The following is a 24,364-nucleotide window of genomic DNA, read 5'->3' as shown; positions in this document are numbered from 1 at the left end:
GTGTGAAAAAAGTGAAAAAAATAACAGGTCTGTAATAATAATAGTTAATAATTCTGTAGTTCACTGCAAAAACTGTATAGCCATAAAAGGACAGATGATAATAACGTTGTTATCTTATTCTTGCTGCTGTGTAAGCCTAAGTTTCCACGTGAGGGATAGAAGAGACATGACAACATATAGCATTACAATTTGTTTAATGTGTATAAATTTCTTTAATACTGATTTTTCTCAGAACAAGCTGTGTGAGGGTTAAAGAGTTCTTGCACTGAAGCTCAGAATTATTTATTATTATTATTATTATTATTATTATTATTATTATTATTATTATTATTATTATTATTATTATTATTGTGTGAAGAGTTGTATCGGAAGTGCTTTATAGACTAAATTAATAATTTCTATCTTAACTGAAATATTTACATTATATTTCACACAGTATAGTTACAGGTAGCATAAATTCAGATAATGGTTTTTATATGGGAATCTACTTCTTGTGTTTAGAGGCTACATTTATACAGAGTTAATAATTTCTCCCCTATGTAACATATTTCCATGAAATTTTATACGCATCTATGCAAAAACGAATTATGCTCGTGTAATTAGGGAATTAGGGAAAAATTAGTTTTTCTGATAATTTTTAATGTTTTAATAGAAATTATGCTCCTAAAAGATGACTAGCCTGCCATATTTTTCGCAGTTGGTAACAAAATGCTAGATTCATGGATATACTCCATAATTTAGTTGTTCATTATATGTTCAAGAAGTGTTGAATTTTTCTTGGAGAAATTAAGCTCCTTCATCCAGACTCTGAAAAGTGGCTGCTGTCGAATTCGTAAAGCGCCACCAAGAGATGAATATAACATCTAAGTTTGCAGGATGTAGCAGCTAAATTTTAAGCCGTATAGAGTTTAATATTTGATTAATGTGTGGGTAGAAGAATTGAAAGTTAACTCAGGTTTACTTGTAATGCACAGCCTGTTAAATATGTCGTAAAAAAAAAAAAAAAAAAAAAAACTAGTTGCACAAATCTCAGTAAACGTGCCAATTAAATGAATGCTAACGTATTATAGATTGCTTTTCGCGTATTAAATGAAAGTACACATCTTGTCCTATGACCTCCATAAGGGAAGGTTTAACAGTATAAAACAGCCACTGACCCCACGAACAAAAATCAACTGAAGAGCGTGACTTTAAAAAAAAAACTCATGTTTTGTCCCACCTCTTACTGATATTGATGTTTTGTATGCTGTTGTGCACAATGCCTAGCTTTTGTTTAAGCCTAGATATTACTTAAACTTCGGTTATGATGAAGTTGATTTTCTTACATAGTTTTGCGTTCTGGACAACTGTGCGCCGGCATCTCTCGGAACATCCGAGATCAGGTCCCTATCCCCTCCACCGCAAAGTCAAATAGCGTCTGTCACTTGATTTTGAATATTAAACAAACATACCATCACGGCATTTCCGTTATGGCATCTGGTGTCATCAATAAGCTACAAATAAAGGAAAGAAAGAAAGAAAGAAAGAAAGAAAGAAAGAAAGAAAGAAAGTAGCACAGTCACTGTCCTGAACAAGGTACGCAAGTATTATTTTAATTAATGCGTATCGCCTACCAGCCGCCGAAACTATTCGACAGGAGAGTGAATATCCTACACGGTCCTGTAAAAATGTTCTGAATACACTAAATGACGTGTAATTTTTTTTCTATTATTAGGACAATTGAACGTGTCATTGCTCCTGCGGGTTGCTTTGTTTCACACCACAGAGAATTCAGGTTCTCAACCCCCCGGGATTCTAGAGATAAGAGAGCGATGAGGTTAAAGGAGTAGGCGTTTGTTCGTGTTTTTGTTTTTACTTTAGAAAAATTGCGAAACGTGACGCAATAGCGATAAGTTTTATGAACAAGTTTGCTGAATCGACCAATTGAAGGTAATTTATATTTTGCTAAAGAAGAGAGGAGATTAATGAAATCAGTTATTGTAATAATCGTAGTAGATTGAAGGAATTGTTTGTATTCAAACTCCTTTTTGAAATAAGCTGCTCGGATGCTTATCAGGGTGACGGTTATAAATGTTATCGTAATACCCACCCGAGGTCACAAAGGTCACAGTCTTCCGCTTGTCCTTTCCTAAGCAGACCACGTCTGTACTATCGAAAATAATGAGTCACAGTTATAGTTTCGTGAAAGTAAAAAATGTTAGATAGGAGACAAGTAGCTACTCTTATACAATCATAATCACATTTTGTATCCAATATAGTATAAACGAGCTACATGTAAGTACTGTGTAAAGTTTCATTAAAACAATATATTATATATGAGACAAGTCACTAATTTTTGTCAAAACGCATCGTCTATAAAGGGGTAGTTTCTCCTCTTATACAGTAGTGACTATAGTGCGAAGTTTCATGGAAATATGTCACATTTTTAGTCCAGCTAGATTTGCTTTCTGGACCACTTTGAGCCTTGGCGCTTGTGATCGGTCGGACGGAGGATCACTCGTCCCGGCGGCGTTAACCCTTAATTTGGTAAATATATATAATGTGCAATATTATAGAACTGTGAAATTTTTTTTTAATTTTCCTAAGAAACTTTGTTATCCATCGTTCTATTAAAAAATTGTTTATTAACCTATAGGATACATTGCGATATTTGTCAAACAGGCTGTGGGAAAATGCTGATACGGTGAGGAATGGAAAGGGAGAAACCATTTATATTATTGAGGTGACCTTGAACTGAGGGTAGTAGGAACGAGACCTGGAGTACGGTACAACCGGCTCTTCCGAGAAATAACTAGTGGCCCTGAAAAGGGCCTTTTTGCGGGCAGGAGTACCTTTGTTAATTCAAGCCCTCTCGCCGCGGATGCGCCTAGCCAGCTGAATATCCTTGGGCATAATGGTCACGCGCTTGGCGTGGATGGCGCAAAGGTTGGTATCCTCGAAGAGACCGACGAGGTATGCCTCGCTTGCCTCCTGCAAGGCCATTACGGCTGAGCTCTGGAAACGGAGGTCGGTTTTGAAATCCTGAGCGATTTCACGCACCAAGCGCTGGAAAGGCAGCTTGCGGATGAGGAGCTCGGTGCTCTTCTGGTAACGACGGATCTCGCGAAGAGCAACTGTACCAGGGCGGTATCGATGGGGTTTCTTCACGCCTCCAGTAGCCGGTGCGCTCTTCCTAGCGGCCTTCGTTGCCAGCTGCTTTCGTGGAGCCTTGCCTCCCGTGGACTTACGCGCAGTTTGCTTCGTACGTGCCATCGCTTACTCCTTAGTCCTCGCAACCCAAGTTGACGCAATACAGTCGCCCCCGCTGCCCCCAAGAGGGGTATTTATGTCTTCGCCCGTTGAGAAGCCACGCCCCTTCCGTAATGTGATTGGTCCGCGGGTTTTAGTATATAAACCAAAAAATGACCCGCCGTCGAGATCACTTTTAACCTTCGTCACACGAGCAACATGACTGGACGCGGCAAGGGAGGCAAGGGTCTTGGCAAAGGTGGAGCGAAGCGCCACAGGAAGGTTCTCCGAGATAATATTCAGGGCATCACGAAGCCGGCCATTCGTCGTCTCGCCCGACGTGGAGGCGTAAAGCGTATCTCCGGCCTCATCTACGAGGAGACGAGAGGTGTTCTCAAGGTCTTTCTGGAGAACGTAATCCGTGACGCTGTAACATACACCGAGCACGCGAAGCGGAAGACAGTCACGGCCATGGACGTGGTATACGCCTTGAAGAGGCAGGGGAGGACTCTCTACGGGTTCGGCGGTTAGACTGCCTACACACGTCTGCTGCCGAATCCGTCGGCAAAACGGCCCTTTTCAGGGCCATAAAATCCGTCTAAAAAGGGCAGTAGTTGTCGAGATTAATTTAATTCACCTTTACTGTGTGACCACTAGCTCAACAGGCCAGTGCGGAAAACAGAACTTATTTCGTAGGGGCACTTCAGTATCAGCAAAAGACGTTGTAAGAAATGCCTCTCCGTTTTTCAAATGGGTCTGACCCCAACGCTTGGTATATCAAGTGGAAAGACCGGATTCCTCTGTGAAGCCTTGCTCCTCGGATTATGTTACCTGTTACTGTAAACTTCTGTAAGTCAATAATCACTGTCCGAAGAATTGGTGGGTAATATGACAACGCAGGTAGGCAATGCTCACCAGACCGTAACAAGGAACCGAGGGGATTGACACATACTGAACATCACATCACCACGTTTTTGCAATGCCAACTTTTAGGTCATAGGAATCCAGTGTGGTAAACACTGGGGAGAAGAGGTACACATCGCATGTCAGAACACAGGACTTCGTCCTGTCAGACAACTTCCACGTATAGCTTGCGTCATTTCGGTTCGAACGAAACGACAGAGAGAGGGGAAATTCGAACGCAAATTGTCAAAGCCTTCGATTCCTACGAGAAGGTCATGTCATCATCTCAGTATTGGGGTTCCTGCGCGTGCGGCCAATATGTGCACCAACAAACAAACGCATTAGGAACTCTATTATAACGCCGTAAGTTGTTCACCAGTTATCGATTTCTTATTCAAAATTAGTTTCATTCGTAGTATGTAGTAAAGTAAACTAGTATATTCAAACGTATATGTCTAAAACCACGATGGGCACCAAAGAAGGGGACTTGTGATTATTTTCACGATAATCTCCATTACTCTAATATGATAGAAATATATTACATAAATTTCGAAGCCAACTATGTACTTTGGCATCATCATCTAATTTAATTCGTATTGTGTTAAATTATATAATAATAATGAAACCTTTCTATATGCATCAGTATAATGTGTTATCACACAATAGCCTAGTAAATGTACAACGGTTTCAAGTACTTCAGTGCGAACCTGGGACAACGACATCGTTCAGAGCACAAAATTACAGAATGATGATATTAAATCAGCCCACCGGTATAGAGAGAGAGAGAAAGTTGACACGCGTAATGAAATTACATTACGAAGCCGTGAGAGAGGATTAACAATACTGGCTATTTCTGACTTTTGTGAGGTTAGTGGGGCCCTTAAAAGGGCCGTTTTACGGAGAAGGGGCTTAAGCCTTCTTCTCGGTTTTCTTCGGGAGGAGAACCGCCTGGATGTTGGGCAACACACCACCCTGGGCGATGGTGACGCCGGACAGGAGTTTGTTCAGCTCCTCGTCGTTGCGAATGGCGAGCTGTAAGTGACGAGGAATGATCCTAGTCTTCTTGTTGTCACGAGCTGCGTTGCCAGCCAACTCGAGAACTTCGGCCGCCAGGTACTCCATCACCGCGGCCAGGTAGACTGGCGCACCGGCACCAACTCGCTCTGCGTAATTGCCCTTACGCAAAAGACGGTGGATACGGCCTACCGGGAACTGCAACCCAGCACGGCTGGATCGAGACTTTGACTTTCCCTTCACCTTGCCTCCCTTTCCACGACCCGACATGATGCTACTCCTACTTGCAGCTGTTTAACTACAAGAACGACGCCTCGCCGGGGGTGTCAGAGTTGATTGCTGGCAGAGCCAGCGGTCGTTTTAGGGTCTTACATTACAATGCCCTCTTCGACCGTGAGTGCTTGTGAGTGCAGTGTTATTAGAATGTTGGATATTTAGGGCTTTTATGAGATTGAGGTTGAGACGTGGAAAGAAGACAGGTGGGTAGAAAGTAAGAAAGAAGATTTAAGAAGCAGATTTTAAGTTCTGATTTGTTGTTATTTGAGGAGTAACCATGAACTATTTGTGATGTAAATTATTTACTGGGCTTGCGTGAATTTTGAATGTATTTATTTATTGTTTAGTTATTCAACGGTAGCTATCATGCATCACTAAGCAGTGGTGAGGGCAGTCACAATTTGTTTATATTGTTGTTATCCTTGTGTTTGGGCGTTGGCATTTTGACTTCAGCTATCCAGCAGTCGGAGTGATGTTCGCTGGTACGTTATGTTGTGGGTGGGGTGTTTGATTTCGATTTCCTCTCGTTGTAGATGAAGGTGGATTATTAATTGTATGTGTAGGGTTCTGGTCCATGACATATATGTGCATTCCTCAACGATGGCATTCTTGTGGAGTATTTATGGGAAACAGGCCGCGAATTTGCCGATTCCGGGAGACGAGGGGTGTTGTAGAGAGGGAGAGAGGGGGGAGAGTTTAATAGTTATTTTGTGGATTGAAGTGATCTTGATAGGCTTGTAGGAGTTTTTCAATGGTTGTGTTCTTATTGGTGTGTGGAGGATTGTTAAACATATGTTGTGTGTATGAGCGACGTAGTGCGAAGTGTGTGTATTTAGTGACTGTTCGGATTAGGTGTGTGGAGAGTGGTTTCGTTTTAGTGTGGATGTATACTGTGTCGTTTCTGGTATGTTTGGGTAGTCGAAATATCTGGCGCAATAATTTCCTTTCACGGGACTCAAATTTCTTTTGTGTTGAGGGTGAAGATTGCAGTAGAAAATAGGAGGAGTAGGTGCACTGGGATCGAACCAGTGCTTTATATAGGTGTAGTAATGTGTTGGCGTGGCAGCCTTGTCGTCTAATGCCGCTTAGGTAGCTTACTGCTTTAGTGGCTTTGTTGTATTTGTCCCATATTGTTTGCGCTATTGTGGTCCAAGAGAGTTTTGATGTGAGTGGAATGCCTAGATATGTTACTTTGTGTTGGAGTGGTATTAATGCTTGTCCGATGGTGATGTGTTGTCTGTTTGTGATTCGTGATTTTAAAGAAGGGCGGAAGACACAGGTTTGGGTTTTTTCGGTGTTGATGGTAATTCTCCAGGTGTTGGCCCACTCAGTGTACTGTCTCAGGGCGTTGTCTATTAGTACCCTGGCGGATCGTAAGCGGGGATGGGTGACCCAGAATGCCACATCGTCAGCAAACTGTGCCAGGCCCACTTGATTGTTGTTGGGTTGGGGGATGTCAGATACATATATGTTATAGAGCAGGGGGGAAATCACGCTGCCCTGGGGAACTCCTGCTTCGATTTGGAAGGTGCGGGACAGATCTTGTCTGCCAAGACGCACCTGGCCAGATCGGTTTTTCAGGAAGCTGGAGATCCAGCGTGTTATTTCGTGCGGAAATTCCATGTTTGTTAATTTATATCGCAAGGCGTCCAGCCATACTGTGTCAAAGGCTCGTCTGGCGTCGAGCGCTACCATGATTGAGTAATGTCGTTTAGAGTAGGCCTCCTCAATGGGGGTAAGTACCCGTATCAGCTGATCAGTCGGCTGGACTCCCGGTCTGAAGCCCGCCTGAGAATCGGGAATCATATTTCGGTCGCGCAGGTAAACCTGCAAGCGTGAAACGAGTACTTTCTCCATTAACTTGGCAATAGTCGGGGTGAGGCTTATGGGTCGGTAGTTGGCGGGGTCTGAGGCGTCTTTACCAGGTTTTGGAAATAGAAGTATGTGTGAATGTCTCCAGCGTGTCGGAGCGTGTCCAAGTTTCAAAGAGAGGGTGAAAAGACCAGCAAGAAAATTAAGGGCTGTCGGCGGGAGTTGTTTAAGTGTTTGGTATGTGATACCATCAGGTCCTGGTGCTGAGTTCTTGCATGTTTGGAGGGCAAGTGAGATGTCTAGTATGGTGATGTCATCAATGATGGGGTCGTCGGTTGATCGTGGTGCTGGTGCTGGGAGTGGATTATAGAGGATATGATGGTTATTGATATGATCTGTGATGAAATGGTAATGATCTTGGTCGAAATCTGGATGTATAGGTGTTGTGTGCGTGTTGGATAGAAACTGTCGGAAGACTTCCAGTTTGCCTGGTGTGTCAATAATCGTTTGTTGTCTGTTGCGTAATGGGTGGGAAGTATATTGGTACTTGCCCCTAATACGCTTTATGGTTTCCCAAAATCGCTTGGGAGCGTTTAGTCTGTCTTTGTCGACTTTCTGAATGAATTTGTCCCATCGTCGCGTCTCGTATCTCTGTATAGCGTCTTTGACATCTTCTTGCAGTGAGCGGTAGAGGCGTCTGTCTTCATCTTCATGGGTGCGCATGTAGAGTCTGTGTGCTGCTCTTTTTGTCTTTATGATCGGTAACCTTCACTTTTACGCCAACGTCAATAATCGACAGCGGACCAATCGTAAAGTCACAAACGTTTGCGCTGTTTCTATTGGCTCGCACTGGGAAGGCAGTACGGCATTGTCCCTGCGACTTAAATATTTTTCTCCCTCCGGGCTCATCATCAGACGAGCACCATGCCCCCCAAAGCTTCCGGAAAGGCTGCCAAGAAGGCCGGCAAGGCCCAGAAGAATATTTCGAAGGGCGATAAGAAGAAGAAGCGCAAGAGGAAGGAGAGCTACGCCATTTACATCTACAAGGTTCTGAAACAAGTTCACCCAGACACGGGAATCAGTTCAAAGGCTATGAGCATCATGAACAGCTTCGTTAACGACATCTTCGAGCGCATCGCCGCGGAAGCTTCGCGGCTCGCGCATTACAACAAGCGGTCGACCATCACCAGTCGGGAGATCCAGACAGCCGTCCGTCTCCTGCTACCCGGTGAGCTGGCCAAGCACGCCGTCAGTGAAGGGACCAAGGCCGTCACAAAATACACTAGTTCCAAGTAAGCGGGAGTGCTTGCTAGGGAATCAGCAACCGGCCCTTTTAAGGGCCACAAGTTATTCATAACAGAGTAGATGAATGAAGAACAACAGCGGTTCCCACCGAGTGAAAATTTAAATAATCACCCCGATAACACTTCTAGGATAGATAATACATTATAGGCAGTCCATGGGAGACTTGGATCCACGAGGCAAATTCGTTTCCTTAATAGTTTCGTACGACTTATATGAGAGCGCGGTGTCATTCCTACTCACTTGGCAGCATTAATTGTTGAGGGAAAACAACTTAGAAGGTAACTTGTCGACCGCGGGCATAATCCTTCCGCAGGCCACTACTGAGAATCTGTGGACATACGGGTAATCTATCTTTATTGAAACTCGGGTTCATAACATACGACTGATACTTTATATATCTGTCACGTAATCCATCAAGAGACAAATGTCCCCCCCCCCTAGTCAGTAGCGAGCTTCAGTCCATTCGTAGTAGCCGCCGGTGCAAGAAGTGAATTGAAGTTTGTGTGAAGTTCCGTAGTATGGCATGAAAATGATGTCGAAAATCCGACTACAGTTCCACAACCATGTGGTTGAAAGGAGGCTCCGCTGTTGAACAACAATCCACCTGTGGCTTAACTTAGAATGCCGACTAGCTGTTTTATTAATCCCGTGTCAATCCAGCAGTGTGTGACGTTGAAACGTAACCAAACTGCCGTTGATAGATAGATTTATCATCTATCCCAATGACATCCAACGAGCTTGGTAATTTAGGTACAGAGTCTAAGCAGGCAGTTTACGTGTGTGTGTGAGCGAGTGCAGGTTTTATCGAGTGCACCCCAATCCCATCGTCCTCAAGTGCCTACAGATTACGCAGTTTCATCGGCAACGGCCATACCATGTTGAAAATACCGGTTCTCGTCCGATCACCGAAGTCAAGCAACATTGGGCGTGGTCAGTACTTGGATGGGTGACCGCTTGGGAACACCACGTGCCGTTGGCGATTTTTTTTTTTACGTCACTATTTCCAGCGTGTTCTAATAAGACTTATGGGATATTATGTTCCCTTCCCTATTCCAGCTATAGCTTGGATGATGACGCCGCTGCATAATTGTAGAGTAATTGATAATTCTTAAGTACTTGCAGCTCCGTATTGAAACTTATGACTGGTAGCATATTCATATGAGACGGTTCACTTCTCTGCGTTTTCTCGAAGAAGGGAATATGTATTCAGGGGATTGTGAACGTACCTCGCGCTCTCCCTAGAAGTTAGAGACATTTTAGGTAAAGAATGTAATATACTGTACATATATGGCTAATTAAAATCCCATTAGTTACTACATTTCAGTGGGTAGTACAAATTCCATAATGAAAATATCTCTGTCCTAGTAGTTGTATCCTTTAAAGAAGCTCGTTGTTTTCCCATGATGAAGGGCAGAACTTGGTCGGTAGAAATTTAAACAGACTGCATTATCAGACCAGGCGTTATTTCAATATCAGCGTTTAGTTTAGGAAATATAGCAATAGCGGAGTTGGGAGAAGTAGTTATAGCATGTACAGTAAGTATAAACAGTTCGCTGTACTGTACAGTGAATATAAATATTTGAATGTACGATGGCAAAACATCAGACATACAGTACGTAGCTCACATATCTTAAAAAATAAATAAATAAAAATAAAGAAGACATTCTGAGGAGTGAGTGGAAAGTGCATATTATAATGAATATTTTTAACTCTCAGTTGACATTGAGAGAGAAAGCCATGCATCGGGGAACCGGTGACTGTTTTTGCGTTACCTTCTGCTATTGGCGTTGTTGGTTAGTAACGAATGAAAGAGGTAGGACGCGGAATCAAATGTCAAAAAACGATAGGGAAATAATAGTAACTGGTTGTATTTCGATCGAGCTCGGCGTGCTGATTCACCAGTGGGGTGTTTCACAAAGTTTACAATCTTTGGAAATTGTGAACTCTGTTTGTAAACTTCTGTTTCACAATCTTTGTTTGTAAAGGTGGACTGTACAAAGGAAATCAAATCTTTACGAATGAAATTTTGCGCTCTTTACAAGTGATATGTTTGTTTCACAACGAAGGAGTAATTTTACAAACGTGTAAACTAAACTTTACTAGTGAAGTTAGCACATTTTCTACAGTAGCCCTGTTGAAATAGCTTCTAATTGTGAATGAAAAAAATAAACACATATGTATAAAATCAATTTTATAGTAACAGGGTACCATTAAGAATTACACTGAAGCAGTTGTGATGTTATTGAGTAGTTCTAGCGACTCAGACGAAGATTTTGCATTTAGGCCTAACGTAGAATTTTCCGGCCACGTTCGTATCATTGTACGAATATTAATGAAAGGTTTCGAATGAATCCCGCGCTATACTTCAGAATACCGCGTTAGTTCTTATATACGAGGAACGTATTTAATAAATACTCGCACTTAAAGAAGAAAAACTTTGCACCGAAAACCAATCACTTAATAATGCAATGTCGGCATTACTTACGCAGTATTCTGAAGTCGTTCCGAATCCCATTTCGCTGTAATCTCTCCTACAAGATATGGGACATCACATGCAACATCTGAAAGGGAAAAGTGGTGCCCTAACCACAAAGCGAGAACTGCATTGGTTGCATAGTAGCTCTCAGTTCCCTGCGTTAGCAGATAAGAACGGAATTTATAAGATTACAGTGTGCAAAAGTTCACACATGGTAGTTGATGTTGTTACAAGATTGAAAAAACTCGAGGCGGGTTATTGATCACCGAATGTGCTTACTCGGGCAAAGGATTTTTATGCTCCTCCTGCTGGGTTCCCTAATGTTGGCGAGGTTATGGATGAAACAATAAAATATACTGATGGACCAGCAGAGAGCGAAGTTGATTTTAATGGATGGACATGTTAGCTGCTCTATCAACTGCATATAACTACGTGGGTCAAATCCATTATTTATCAATTATTTGAATGAATTTCGCGCTAACTTTCGTCAGTTAAGTCGTAGGCTAATTAATGCATTGGTATGCTCGACCAATTGCATGCCGCGAAACTCCGTTGTCGCCGATGTAGCAAAATCTAAATAAAATATATATAAAAAAATATAAACATGTCCATCGATAGTTCTAAAATTACAGCTACTTTACCTCTGATCCTTAGTGATTTTTGTAAACTGTCGTTGGCGATTTTGTTCAACCAATTATGCGTATTTGTAAGTTTGTTTCGCCGATTTTGTAAAGTTCGTTAAAACATACAAGTGAATAAGATTGCATTGTGAAACACAGTTAACAAGCATATGTAATATTTCCGTTGTTAATTGTATATTGTTAATTTGTAATTTGTTAGCGTTGTGAAACATGCCCCCATTTACCTTTAGAGGTAATATCTACATTAATATTTAGTTAAAATTTAAAGAAATTTTAAACGAATGGAAGCTGCATTTTAATTCACCCCAAATTACTATGTTCCCTTTCAGATTATCAGCTGTTGTTGTTGTTGTCGTTGTTGTATTGTAAGTTCTCACTTATTGTTAGCTAGCCGTACCCGTTCGCTCCGCTCCACCTGTTAGAAATAAATATAAAGTAATTACATAATTAAAATAGGACGACTGATCCATGGAACAACTTTTACAACAGCGCAAGATAATCTGCTTCGCATATTACCCAATTTTTTTTTAGCACTGCATTTATTGCATATATATTTTATGTATTTTAACACGATTCAATTGAGCATAGTTAAAATATGAATTATTAAAATAATGGATTGCCAAGCTAAAGTACTATTACTGCATACTAAATCAATACACTCTCGTTGTTCGTTAATTCTCTGAGATTAAAATGCGTGTACATAAATATTATTTTAAGAAATACAGAAAACGAATGTACAAAATAGCCTATCAAATTTTCTGTGCATAAGAAGCTATTTTAATCTTACCTGTCCTCGATTTACTCAGACGTTACTGTAATAACATTATAGCATTATGTCCATCTAGAGAAACTACAGTTTCCAATGGTGAAATAATAACTAATTATACAAATCAGTTAATTTACGAGCTTGTGATATTACTTCATACAAACACAGAAACATTCCCTGTAGGCTATGTTTAATAGCTTTCGATTGTTTGTTGATGTCCAAGGCCCCTGTTTCGATTGTTGTTGTCCAAGGCCCCTTATAGACGAAGTCATTTGTTCTTAATTCATTGCACCGTCTTAGATAGCGTTATTTTAATTTTAAAACTCATTTATCTCATTAAATATCAGTCCTATCAAAATGTTGTAAAAAAATAAAACTTAACGGAAATCATTTTTAAAGGAACATCTGTTATGTAACATTTTTTCTCAAATATCAATAATAAGCGAGATATTTCGATTTATTTAATTAAGGCCCCCTTATAACCCCCCTTTTAAATAAAGTATTTCGAATGCCATATAGCCTAAAATCTAAGTTACAACAAACTTAATTTATATTCCAGTTTTCATATAAATCGGTTCAGCCATTATCGCGTGAAAAGGTAACAAACATACAGACAGACATACAAACAAAATTTTCAAAAATGCGATTTTCGGTTTCAGGGTGGTTAATTATATATGTTAGGACCAATTACTTTTGGAAAATCGAAACTTACCAGAAAAATTTCGGCTACAGATTTATTATTAGTATAGATAGTACGAGATACGACCGCAATTTTGTACGACTAGTGTAATGAAGGAATGCAAAAAATTATTTTGGAACTTTGCAATGTTAGTCTATCATTAAAATAAAATTAAATCTTAATTCGTCCCTTTTGCAGGAGTCTTCTTCATCCAGTATGTTGTTGGCTGATATGGAGGAGGAGGGGGGGGGGACATGCTCTAAAGGGATAAAATTTGCTTAGCAAATCGATATGGTGACTAACGCTTGCAATGCGTCATAGCTATAATTGTACTGCGCGGTAATTTCAGAGTAATAAGAGTTCAGTTCAGGGATCTGCTAATTTCTTCATATTGTGTTCGGCAATGGAATAGTACCGCAGTAGCATTAAGAGGTTTTTATAATTTGAACTGATATGTGCAGGTATATTGACCCCCCCCCTCCCACCGCTGGCCGACGCGGACTGCAATGACAACAGTAAGCCACACGTCATACGTAAGCCTTTCTTCTTCTTCTTCTTCTTTGCTCGCCTGGCAAATACAGTCTTGGATTTCACATATTCAATTTTTCACAGTCCCAACTCCCTTGCATGGACGTGTTTTCACGTACCTTTAAAGTTTCTCCTCTCATTCATTCAGTCTATTCGCAAGCCTGAGGGTTTTCCGTGGTTTTCCCTAAGGAGCTAAGACAAATGTAGGGATGAGCCCAGAAAGAAAAGGGCATTCACTTCCTTAGACCCTGGTAACTGCTCTTTCTAGAGGAAGGAGGAGGAGAAAGAAACCCCCCCACCCCCACCGACGTGGACTGCAATGACAACAGTAAGCAACACGTTATATGTAAAGCCTTTATTATTATTATTATTATTATTATTATTATTATTATTATTATTATTATTATTATTATTATTATTTACAATGGGACTAAAGGTGGTGTAGATACACTATGTCAAATGTGCCACAATCTTTCCTGCAATAGAAAGACGAGGCGCTGGCCACTAGCAATATTTTACAACATGCTAAATATTGCAAGTATAAATTCATGGATAATTTATAGTTAGAAGAACTCAGAAAACAATATCAAGAAAACAATTCATTTTCCAATTGTGTGAAGAGCTGACAAAACCGTGGATGCAGCACCGCTTTGCACGTCCTACTTTACACCGATCTCTGCGGGCAACAATTGAAGAACATCTGAACATTGCTGTGCAACAACAATGCCAGGTAATGCAGCCAGATGGTGAACGTACTGTTTGCTATAAATGTCCTGCAAAGAAGAGGAGAATGATGACAACATTTTGTGGACTTTGCAAAAAGGGGTTCTGCAGAGAACATCGCGCTGTTGTTTGCACTAATTGTAAATAGGACAATAACATGAACGTAAAGACTTTATGACAAACTTAAAATTAAATGAACACTAATGGCTACGAAATGTGTAAAAGTTGTTAAATGTGTGATATTGAGTTGATTTCAGTTAATTAAAATGTGAGTAGTAAAAATTACGAATGCTTACCTTTAACATGAGTACAGTGATGATTACCTGTCTAGGGTTAAGTAGTCGCGTGGTGAGTTTAGGAATTCCCAGACCACCTCTAAGATTGTTTAAAATAAAGGTATTGTAATCGTACGTTTCTGTCTTTTGTCAATAGTAACGTTGACCTTTCTTTTTCGAGAAAACAAAATCTGTTGTACAGTTAAAGGTACTGAAATAGTAAGAAATTTTCTGAAATCCCCACGCGTTTGCAAGTGTAAGTCTCTGTTGTAACCTGTTGATTTACGAGAGACTGTGTGTGCTTTCGTACAGTGTTTCTAAAATGTGCAGTAACGAGTCAGAAATCATTGGAATGTAGTGTAGGTGTGTTTGTTATAACCGGGAATCAATCCGCAGTACTTGACCAATCAACTACGGGAAATATCAGAAAAATTGGCAGGAGTTAGCAAGAAAAACAAAGGTAAAATATCACGTGAACGAGCACCGATACCGAGCACTATGTACAATATACCCTAGAGAAAAAGACAAGAAAACAAAAGTCAACCGCTGCAAGTGTTACGAAGTGGTGTGTGAAACATATAATGAAGAATGTCTGCGGGAAGCGCATCTAGTGAGATAAAGGGTGAAATGGAGGATTCTGCTAAAAATAAAGAAAGGAAGAAAAATGTTTACAGTTAATACAAGTATTGTTTTCTCTTGTGGGTTTATGTTTAGTATAATAGATGTGTGTGTGTGTGTGTGTGTGTGTGTGTGTGTGTGTGTGTGTGTGTGTGTGTGAAAAAAAAAGTGAAAAAAATAACAGGTCTGTAATAATAATAGTTAATAATTCTGTAGTTCACTGCAAAAACTGTATAGCCATAAAAGGACAGATGATAATAACGTTGTTATCTTATTCTTGCTGCTGTGTAAGCCTAAGTTTCCACGTGAGGGATAGAAGAGACATGACAACATATAGCATTACAATTTGTTTAATGTGTATAAATTTCTTTAATACTGATTTTTCTCAGAACAAGCTGTGTGAGGGTTAAAGAGTTCTTGCACTGAAGCTCAGAATTATTATTATTATTATTATTATTATTATTATTATTATTATTATTATTATTATTATTATTATTATTATTATTATTATTATTGTGTGAAGAGTTGTATCGGAAGTGCTTTATAGACTAAATTAATAATTTCTATCTTAACTGAAATATTTACATTATATTTCACACAGTATAGTTACAGGTAGCATAAATTCAGATAATGGTTTTTATATGGGAATCTACTTCTTGTGTTTAGAGGCTACATTTATACAGAGTTAATAATTTCTCCCCTATGTAACATATTTCCATGAAATTTTATACGCATCTATGCAAAAACGAATTATGCTCGTGTAATTAGGGAATTAGGGAAAAATTAGTTTTTCTGATAATTTTTAATGTTTTAATAGAAATTATGCTCCTAAAAGATGACTAGCCTGCCATATTTTTCGCAGTTGGTAACAAAATGCTAGATTCATGGATATACTCCATAATTTAGTTGTTCATTATATGTTCAAGAAGTGTTGAATTTTTCTTGGAGAAATTAAGCTCCTTCATCCAGACTCTGAAAAGTGGCTGCTGTCGAATTCGTAAAGCGCCACCAAGAGATGAATATAACATCTAAGTTTGCAGGATGTAGCAGCTAAATTTTAAGCCGTATAGAGTTTAATATTTGATTAATGTGTGGGTAGAAGAATTGAAAGTTAACTCAGGTTTACTTGTAATGCACAGCCTGTTAAATATGTCGTAAAAAAAAAAAAAAAAAAAAAAACTAGTTGCACAAATCTCAGTAAACGTGCCAATTAAATGAATGCTAACGTATTATAGATTGCTTTTCGCGTATTAAATGAAAGTACACATCTTGTCCTATGACCTCCATAAGGGAAGGTTTAACAGTATAAAACAGCCACTGACCCCACGAACAAAAATCAACTGAAGAGCGTGACTTTAAAAAAAAAACTCATGTTTTGTCCCACCTCTTACTGATATTGATGTTTTGTATGCTGTTGTGCACAATGCCTAGCTTTTGTTTAAGCCTAGATATTACTTAAACTTCGGTTATGATGAAGTTGATTTTCTTACATAGTTTTGCGTTCTGGACAACTGTGCGCCGGCATCTCTCGGAACATCCGAGATCAGGTCCCTATCCCCTCCACCGCAAAGTCAAATAGCGTCTGTCACTTGATTTTGAATATTAAACAAACATACCATCACGGCATTTCCGTTATGGCATCTGGTGTCATCAATAAGCTACAAATAAAGGAAAGAAAGAAAGAAAGAAAGAAAGAAAGAAAGAAAGAAAGAAAGTAGCACAGTCACTGTCCTGAACAAGGTACGCAAGTATTATTTTAATTAATGCGTATCGCCTACCAGCCGCCGAAACTATTCGACAGGAGAGTGAATATCCTACACGGTCCTGTAAAAATGTTCTGAATACACTAAATGACGTGTAATTTTTTTTCTATTATTAGGACAATTGAACGTGTCATTGCTCCTGCGGGTTGCTTTGTTTCACACCACAGAGAATTCAGGTTCTCAACCCCCCGGGATTCTAGAGATAAGAGAGCGATGAGGTTAAAGGAGTAGGCGTTTGTTCGTGTTTTTGTTTTTACTTTAGAAAAATTGCGAAACGTGACGCAATAGCGATAAGTTTTATGAACAAGTTTGCTGAATCGACCAATTGAAGGTAATTTATATTTTGCTAAAGAAGAGAGGAGATTAATGAAATCAGTTATTGTAATAATCGTAGTAGATTGAAGGAATTGTTTGTATTCAAACTCCTTTTTGAAATAAGCTGCTCGGATGCTTATCAGGGTGACGGTTATAAATGTTATCGTAATACCCACCCGAGGTCACAAAGGTCACAGTCTTCCGCTTGTCCTTTCCTAAGCAGACCACGTCTGTACTATCGAAAATAATGAGTCACAGTTATAGTTTCGTGAAAGTAAAAAATGTTAGATAGGAGACAAGTAGCTACTCTTATACAATCATAATCACATTTTGTATCCAATATAGTATAAACGAGCTACATGTAAGTACTGTGTAAAGTTTCATTAAAACAATATATTATATATGAGACAAGTCACTAATTTTTGTCAAAACGCATCGTCTATAAAGGGGTAGTTTCTCCTCTTATACAGTAGTGACTATAGTGCGAAGTTTCATGGAAATATGTCACATTTTTAGTCCAGCTAGATTTGCTTTCTGGACCACTTTGAGCCTTGGCGCTTGTGATCGGTCGGACGGAGGATCACTCGTCCCGGCGGCGTTAACCCTTAATTTGGTAAATATATATAATGTGCAATATTATAGAACTGTGAAATTTTTTTTTAATTTTCCTAAGAAACTTTGTTATCCATCGTTCTATTAAAAAATTGTTTATTAACCTATAGGATACATTGCGATATTTGTCAAACAGGCTGTGGGAAAATGCTGATACGGTGAGGAATGGAAAGGGAGAAACCATTTATATTATTGAGGTGACCTTGAACTGAGGGTAGTAGGAACGAGACCTGGAGTACGGTACAACCGGCTCTTCCGAGAAATAACTAGTGGCCCTGAAAAGGGCCTTTTTGCGGGCAGGAGTACCTTTGTTAATTCAAGCCCTCTCGCCGCGGATGCGCCTAGCCAGCTGAATATCCTTGGGCATAATGGTCACGCGCTTGGCGTGGATGGCGCAAAGGTTGGTATCCTCGAAGAGACCGACGAGGTATGCCTCGCTTGCCTCCTGCAAGGCCATTACGGCTGAGCTCTGGAAACGGAGGTCGGTTTTGAAATCCTGAGCGATTTCACGCACCAAGCGCTGGAAAGGCAGCTTGCGGATGAGGAGCTCGGTGCTCTTCTGGTAACGACGGATCTCGCGAAGAGCAACTGTACCAGGGCGGTATCGATGGGGTTTCTTCACGCCTCCAGTAGCCGGTGCGCTCTTCCTAGCGGCCTTCGTTGCCAGCTGCTTTCGTGGAGCCTTGCCTCCCGTGGACTTACGCGCAGTTTGCTTCGTACGTGCCATCGCTTACTCCTTAGTCCTCGCAACCCAAGTTGACGCAATACAGTCGCCCCCGCTGCCCCCAAGAGGGGTATTTATGTCTTCGCCCGTTGAGAAGCCACGCCCCTTCCGTAATGTGATTGGTCCGCGGGTTTTAGTATATAAACCAAAAAATGACCCGCCGTCGAGATCTTAGCAGGGAGCCGGAAAATGGGATACGACCTACGAACACCCACGAGGTCGCCCATTTCATTCGTCGCCTCGGCCCTCATAAGGCCGCAGGAGCCGACGGTATCCAAGGAATTATATTGCAGCATCTCCCAAGGTCAGCTATGAAGCGCATAGCAGAGATAATTAATAACATCTTGGCTTCCGGTCACTATCCCATTCCCTGGAAAGAAGCTCACGTAGTTCTCTTTCCAAAGCCCGGAAAGGATAAGACGAATCCAAGCAACTATAGGCCTATTAGTCTCCTCAGTTGTCTCAGCAAACTGGCGGAGCGGGTCATACATAGACGCCTCACTGAAGTAGTATTGCCCCAAATCAGGAACGAGCAATTCGGTTTTCACCCTGGTCGTTCCACTACACTCCAGGCACTCCGCATGACGGAGGACATTACCTGGGCTATGAGCACGAAGCGTGTAGTAGCTGCAGCTTACCTGGACATCGAGCGAGCATTCGACAAGGTTTGGCATGAGGGACTCCTCGTTAAGTTACTGGGCATGGGAGTCCCAGATGGAATGATACGCCTCATTTCTAACTACCTCCGAGGCCGTACATTCAAAACCCGTGTAGGCACTAGTTTCTCCACCCCCCGTGAAATTCACGCAGGAGTCCCACAGGGTTCCATTATCGGGCCCATACTTTTCAATATATTCATTAATGACCTCCCGTTTCGCTATATCCACGGCAGAAGTAGTCATCTGTATATCTATGCAGACGACACTGCCCTCTTGGCGATGGGCAAAACCTATAGATTAGCGTCCCGTAGATTACAGTCGATCTTAGATCACCTCCAGCCGTGGTTCCACGACTGGAGAATCAAGGTCAATGTAGAGAAATGTCAGGCCATACTCTTTTCACTAAGAGCGAGGCTCGAAGACATACCACCACCACCCACACTTTTCGGACGAGAAATGCCGTGGATGAACCAAATTAAATATTTAGGGATCATTATGGACTCTCATCTCAACTTCCGAGATCACATCCAATCCCTTCTTCGTAAGGCCAACGGGCTGATAGTTAGACACTATCCCATTCTGGCGGCCTTAACTCCTGACAACCTGAGGGTAGGACTTACCATGTATAAGGCCCTCATTCGCTCTGTCATTACCTATGCCGCACCCGCATGGGGGTTTGCGGCAGTGTCCCATCTCCGTAAACTCCAAGTTGTCCAAAACCAGGTGATTCGACTCATTACCCATCTCCCCCGAGTCGCCTCGAGAAGAAAGTTCCATGATGAACTAGAGTTGCCAACCATAGACGAGTTCATTGCTCGACTGGCTAGGAACCTGTATGCGGAAGCTCGTGCTAACCCCAACCCGCTCATATCTGGCCTCGGCCAGTATGATCCTAGGTTACGGCGTAGACACCAGACAGGTCCATTAGCTATACTATTGAGACAGGAGGACAGGGAGGCTGGCGCTACTCCCAGGTTTTGGTAGCTACGACTCAACTCCATGAGACTCCTTGGATAGTGCAACCGCTGTAAAATGACCTTGTCTTAACTGGGCTAAACAAAATCCCTCCATAACCTTATCTACTTTTGTTGATCGATGGAAATCTAATAGAGCCAATTGGCTAGTATATATCCATCGATTCATAGAGTCATTCAACCTAAGAGCCAACTGGCTAGTCTCTGATATTGAGACAACTCATCCTGCCTAAGGTTTTTCCGTGGTTTTCCTAAGGCGCTAAGACAAATGTCGGGATGAGCCCTAAAAGAAATGGGCCACGGACCTGCTCTCATATCCCCATGAATCCCCCTAATTAACAATCACATCTCTCCCCCCTCTTCGCAATTGAGCCATCATATAGCCAAATGGCTGGTCTCGAAATTGAGACAATCAACAAGGCTCATGACCTCCAACATAATAGCCAAATTGGCTAGTCTCTTATATGAGACAACTCATCCTGCCTAAGGTATTCCGTGGTTTTCCTCAGGCGTAAGACAAATGTCGGGATGAGCCCTATAAGAAATGGGCCACGGACCTATATGCCCTTCCCCATATATATTCCACCTTTCTTATAAATTATGTATGCCCTATTTCAGATAATATTAATAGTATATTAAACATACGAGGTCACTCAATAAGTCGCAAATTGAAAGGACAGGGACCTCTCAAATTTCAGTTTAGATTTCACGGCGCTTCTTCCGACGGCCTTCACCTGCTTTGTCATCGAACAACAGATGACGGCGTCTTGCCATCCAAACGGCACACACCAGCCAACTCCTCCTCGCCCCGTTCCGTGATCAATTGATCAGTCTCAGCCCCCCTCGCGTATGTGGTACCTAAGAGGTTACGTCCAATTTCGGCTTCCCCTTCAAAATTTTCTAGAGCTCCTTCAGGGGAGCAGCGTAACCCGGAGTGAGACTAGTGGCCAACAGGCTTGGAGCTCACATATTTAGTTTTGTACAGCCCCCAACCCCTTGCAAGGACGAGTTTTGCGTACCTTTTAAATTTTCCTCCCAATTCTCCTTCGATTTTTCGATTTCGATTTTTCGATTTCGCCGTCGAGATCACTTTTAACCTTCGTCACACGAGCAACATGACTGGACGCGGCAAGGGAGGCAAGGGTCTTGGCAAAGGTGGAGCGAAGCGCCACAGGAAGGTTCTCCGAGATAATATTCAGGGCATCACGAAGCCGGCCATTCGTCGTCTCGCCCGACGTGGAGGCGTAAAGCGTATCTCCGGCCTCATCTACGAGGAGACGAGAGGTGTTCTCAAGGTCTTTCTGGAGAACGTAATCCGTGACGCTGTAACATACACCGAGCACGCGAAGCGGAAGACAGTCACGGCCATGGACGTGGTATACGCCTTGAAGAGGCAGGGGAGGACTCTCTACGGGTTCGGCGGTTAGACTGCCTACACACGTCTGCTGCCGAATCCGTCGGCAAAACGGCCCTTTTCAGGGCCATAAAATCCGTCTAAAAAGGGCAGTAGTTGTCGAGATTAATTTAATTCACCTTTACTGTGTGACCACTAGCTCAACAGGCCAGTGCGGAAAACAGAACTTATTTCGTAGGGGCACTTCAGTATCAGCAAAAGACGTTGTAAGAAATGCCTCTCCGTTTTTCAAATGGGTCTGACCCCAACGCTTGGTATATCAAGTGGAAAGACCGGATTCCTCTGTGAAGCCTTGCTCCTCGGATTATGTTACCTGTTACTGTAAACTTCTGTAAGTCAATAATCACTGTCCGAAGAATTGGTGGGTAATATGACAACGCAGGTAGGCAATGCTCACCAGACCGTAACAAGGAACCGAGGGGATTGACACATACTGAACATCACATCACCACGTTTTTGCAATGCCAACTTTTAGGTCATAGGAATCCAGTGTGGTAAACACTGGGGAGAAGAGGTACACATCGCATGTCAGAACACAGGACTTCGTCCTGTCAGACAACTTCCACGTATAGCTTGCGTCATTTCGGTTCGAACGAAACGACAGAGAGAGGGGAAATTCGAACGCAAATTGTCAAAGCCTTCGATTCCTACGAGAAGGTCATGTCATCATCTCAGTATTGGGGTTCCTGCGCGTGCGGCCAATATGTGCACCAACAAACAAACGCATTAGGAACTCTATTATAACGCCGTAAGTTGTTCACCAGTTATCGATTTCTTATTCAAAATTAGTTTCATTCGTAGTATGTAGTAAAGTAAACTAGTATATTCAAACGTATATGTCTAAAACCACGATGGGCACCAAAGAAGGGGACTTGTGATTATTTTCACGATAATCTCCATTACTCTAATATGATAGAAATATATTACATAAATTTCGAAGCCAACTATGTACTTTGGCATCATCATCTAATTTAATTCGTATTGTGTTAAATTATATAATAATAATGAAACCTTTCTATATGCATCAGTATAATGTGTTATCACACAATAGCCTAGTAAATGTACAACGGTTTCAAGTACTTCAGTGCGAACCTGGGACAACGACATCGTTCAGAGCACAAAATTACAGAATGATGATATTAAATCAGCCCACCGGTATAGAGAGAGAGAGAAAGTTGACACGCGTAATGAAATTACATTACGAAGCCGTGAGAGAGGATTAACAATACTGGCTATTTCTGACTTTTGTGAGGTTAGTGGGGCCCTTAAAAGGGCCGTTTTACGGAGAAGGGGCTTAAGCCTTCTTCTCGGTTTTCTTCGGGAGGAGAACCGCCTGGATGTTGGGCAACACACCACCCTGGGCGATGGTGACGCCGGACAGGAGTTTGTTCAGCTCCTCGTCGTTGCGAATGGCGAGCTGTAAGTGACGAGGAATGATCCTAGTCTTCTTGTTGTCACGAGCTGCGTTGCCAGCCAACTCGAGAACTTCGGCCGCCAGGTACTCCATCACCGCGGCCAGGTAGACTGGCGCACCGGCACCAACTCGCTCTGCGTAATTGCCCTTACGCAAAAGACGGTGGATACGGCCTACCGGGAACTGCAACCCAGCACGGCTGGATCGAGACTTTGACTTTCCCTTCACCTTGCCTCCCTTTCCACGACCCGACATGATGCTACTCCTACTTGCAGCTGTTTAACTACAAGAACGACGCCTCGCCGGTGTCAGAGTTGATTGCTGGCAGAGCCAGCGGTCGTTTTAGGGTCTTACATTACAATGCCCTCTTCGACCGTGAGTGCTTGTGAGTGCAGTGTTATTAGAATGTTGGATATTTAGGGCTTTTATGAGATTGAGGTTGAGACGTGGAAAGAAGACAGGTGGGTAGAAAGTAAGAAAGAAGATTTAAGAAGCAGATTTTAAGTTCTGATTTGTTGTTATTTGAGGAGTAACCATGAACTATTTGTGATGTAAATTATTTACTGGGCTTGCGTGAATTTTGAATGTATTTATTTCGCCCACGGTAACCTTCACTTTTACGCCAACGTCAATAATCGACAGCGGACCAATCGTAAAGTCACAAACGTTTGCGCTGTTTCTATTGGCTCGCACTGGGAAGGCAGTACGGCATTGTCCCTGCGACTTAAATATTTTTCTCCCTCCGGGCTCATCATCAGACGAGCACCATGCCCCCCAAAGCTTCCGGAAAGGCTGCCAAGAAGGCCGGCAAGGCCCAGAAGAATATTTCGAAGGGCGATAAGAAGAAGAAGCGCAAGAGGGCCGCGCGACAAAAGTAAACCACAACCAACACAGACAACAGCTTCATCCAGCCACATAAATCTGCAAGATAACAGCATCCAAGGCCTACGCAGCAGCCTGGTGTGAGCGGAGAAGACGCTGACCCGTAGAGAGTCCAACGAGCGAAGCCTAGCCGGGACCACGCCTCAACTGTCGCTACAGAAAAAACATCGTAACCTGAAGAGGGCATATGTAAGACCCTAAAACAGGTTGCCCTTTGGGCAAACAACTTTGAGCTTGAGAGGAAGGAGAGCTACGCCATTTACATCTACAAGGTTCTGAAACAAGTTCACCCAGACACGGGAATCAGTTCAAAGGCTATGAGCATCATGAACAGCTTCGTTAACGACATCTTCGAGCGCATCG

General features: G+C 41.9%; 1 non-coding gene across 1 annotated transcript; it reads left to right on the top strand.

The window, feature by feature from the left end:
• Window positions 1–9,398: 9,398 nt before the first annotated feature.
• LOC138693856 (5S ribosomal RNA) lies at window positions 9,399–9,517 on the top strand. The gene has a single exon (XR_011330542.1). It is a non-coding gene; the product is annotated as a 5S ribosomal RNA (ribosomal RNA).
• The last annotated feature ends 14,847 nt before the right edge of the window (window positions 9,518–24,364 follow it).

This window comes from Periplaneta americana, unplaced genomic scaffold (assembly GCF_040183065.1).
Source record: "Periplaneta americana isolate PAMFEO1 unplaced genomic scaffold, P.americana_PAMFEO1_priV1 scaffold_24, whole genome shotgun sequence".
Taxonomy (NCBI): domain Eukaryota; kingdom Metazoa; phylum Arthropoda; class Insecta; order Blattodea; family Blattidae; genus Periplaneta; species Periplaneta americana.
Note: the sequence above shows the minus strand (reverse complement) of the source record. Positions and strands in the feature narration are given on the sequence as shown.